We start from the raw sequence: 2,876 nt of genomic DNA, 5'->3' as shown, positions 1-2,876 counted from the left end.
TTCAAAAATTTGAAGTTTGTTACTTTCTTGTTAAGAAAGGTTCAATCTTTAAGTTCTAGAATCATATCTTTTAGTTTCTTGTTAGTTAAGTAATTTTAAAAATTAAATCTTTTTCAAACATGTCTTATCTTATCTTCTTATTTTATCTTTTATCTTATCTTTTTCAAAATTTTATCTTTTTCAAAAATTGGATTTCAAAATATCTTATCCAACTTCTTATCTTCTAATATTTTCAAATTTGATTTTAATATCTTTCTCAACTAACTCTTTGACTTTGTGTTTGTTTCTTATCTTTTTCAAAACCACCTAACTACTTTTCCCTCTCTAATTTTCAAAAATATCTCATCTCTTTTTCAAAAATTCTTTTTTTTTGTTTTAAATTTTAATTTTAATCTTATCTTATCTCTAATTTTCAAAAATTACTAACCCCTTTTTAAAATTATTTTCGAATTTTCTATCTCTTCTCTCTTATTCTATTTAATTATTTATTTACTAACACTTCTCTTCACCTTTCTTCATCTACATATCCAAACCCACTCTTCTTCATTCTTCTCCCCTTTCTTTTTCTACTAACATGAAGGAATCTCTATACTGTGACATAGAGGATTCCTCTTTCTTTTCTTGTTTTCTTTTCTTTCATATGAGCAGGAACAAGGACAAAAGCACTCTTGTTGAAGCTGATCCTGAACCTGAAAGGACTTTGAAAAGGAAACTAAGAGAAGCTAAATTACAACAATCCAGAAGTAACCTTTCAGAATTTTTCGAACAAGAGAAGGAGATGGCAGCCGAACCCAATAATGATAATGCAAGAAGGATGCTTGGTGACTTTACCAAACCAACGTCCAAATTTGATGGAAGAAGCATCTCCATTCATGCCATTGGAGCCAATACTTTTGAGCTTAAGCCTCAACTAGTTACTTTAATGCAACAGAACTGCAAGTTTTATGGACTTCCATCTGAAGATCCTTATCAGTTTTTAACTGGTTTCTTGTAGATTTGTGAGACTGTTAAGACGAATGGAGTAGATCCTGAAGTCTACAGGCTCATGCTTTTCCCTTTTACTGTTAGAGACAGAGCTAGAATATGGTTGGATTCACAACCTAAGGATAGCCTGGACTCCTGGGAGAAGCTGGTCACAGCCTTCTTGGATAAATTCTTTCCTCCTCAAAAGCTGAGCAAGCTGAGAGTGGATGTTCAAACCTTCAAACAAAAAGATGGTGAATCCTTCTATGAAGCTTGGGAAAGATACAAGTAGCTGACCAAAAGGTGTCCATCTGACATGTTTTCAGAATGGACCATATTAGATATATTCTATTATGGTCTATCTGAATTTTTGAAAATGTCATTGGACCATTCTGCAGGTGGATCTATTCACCTAAAGAAAACGCCGGAAGAGGCTCAAGAACTCATTGACATGGTTGCAAACAACCAGTTCATGTATACCTCTGAGAGGAATTCCGTGAATAATGGGATACCTCAAAAGAAAGGAGTTCTTGAAATAGATGCTCTGAATGCCATATTGGCTCAAAACAAAATGTTGACTCAACAGGTCAACATAATCTCTCAAAATCTGAATGGATTGCAACATGCATCCAACAGTACTAGAGAGGCAGCTTCTGAAGAAGCTTATGATCCTGAGAACCCTGCAATGGCAGAGGTTAATTACATGGGTGAACCTTATGGAAACACCTATAATCCATCTTGGAGAAATCATCCAAATTTTTCATGGAAGGATCAACAAAAGCCTCAACAAGGCTTTAACAATGGTGGACGCAATAGGCTGAGCAATAGCAAGCCTTTTCCATCATCTTCTCAGCAACAGACAGAGAATTCTGAACAAAATACTTCTAATTTAGCCAATCTAGTCTCTGATCTGTCAAAAGCCACTTTCAGTTTCATGAGTGAAACAAGATCCTCCATCAGAAATCTGGAGGCACAAGTGGGCCAGCTGAGTAAGAAAGTCATTGAAATTCCTCCCAGTATTCTCCCAAGCAATGCAGAAGAGAATCCAAAAGGAGAGTGCAAGGCCATTGATGTAATCAATATGGCCGAATGCACAAGGGAGGAGGAGGACGAAAATCCTAGTGAGGAAGACCTCCTGGGACGTCTCTCAAGCAAGAGGGAGTTTCCTATTAAGGATCCAAAGGAATCTGAGGCTCATATAGAGACTATAGAGATTCCATTAAATCTTCTTCTGCCATTCATGAGCTCTGAAGACTATTCTTCCTCTGAAGAGGATGAAGATGTGACTGGAGAGCAAGTTGCTCAATATTTAGGAGCTATCATGAAGCTAAATGCCAAGTTGTTTGGTAATGAGAATGGGGAAAGTGAACCTCCCTTGCTCATTAATGAACTAGATACCTGGATTCAGCAAATTTTACCTTAAAAGAGACAAGATCCTGGCAAGTTCTTAATACCTTGTACCATAGGCACCATGACCTTTAAAAAAGCTCTATGTGATCTGGGGTCAGGGATAAATCTTATGCCACTCTCTGTAATGGAGAAGCTAGGGATCATTGAGGTACAACCTGCCTTGTTCTCATTACAATTGGCAGACAAGTCATTAAGACAAGCTTATGGAGTAGTAGAGGACGTGTTAGTAAAGGTTGAAGGGCTTTACATCCCTGCTGATTTCATAATATTAGACACTGGGAAGGAAGAGGATGAATGCTTCATCCATGGAAGACCTTTCCTAGCTACAGCAAGAGCTGTGATAGATGTCAACAGAGGTGAATTAGTCCTTCAATTGAATGGGGACTACCTTGTGTTTAAGGCACACGGTCATCCCTCTGTGACAAAAGAGAGTAAGCATGAAGAGCTTCTCTCAGTTCAGAGTCAAGAAGAGCCCCCACAGTCAAACTCTAAGTTTGGTGTTG

The 2,876-nt window shown here is 37.3% G+C and overlaps 1 non-coding gene across 1 annotated transcript; it reads right to left on the bottom strand.

Annotated features, from left to right (window-relative positions):
* Positions 1-1,177: 1,177 nt before the first annotated feature.
* Positions 1,178-1,281, bottom strand: LOC127742538 (small nucleolar RNA R71). The gene has a single exon (XR_008003881.1). It is a non-coding gene; the product is annotated as a small nucleolar RNA R71 (small nucleolar RNA).
* Between the last annotated feature and the right edge of the window lie 1,595 nt (positions 1,282-2,876).

This window comes from Arachis duranensis, chromosome 1 (genome assembly GCF_000817695.3).
Source record: "Arachis duranensis cultivar V14167 chromosome 1, aradu.V14167.gnm2.J7QH, whole genome shotgun sequence".
NCBI classification, from domain to species: domain Eukaryota; kingdom Viridiplantae; phylum Streptophyta; class Magnoliopsida; order Fabales; family Fabaceae; genus Arachis; species Arachis duranensis.
This window is presented reverse-complemented; position numbering and strand designations above follow the sequence as displayed.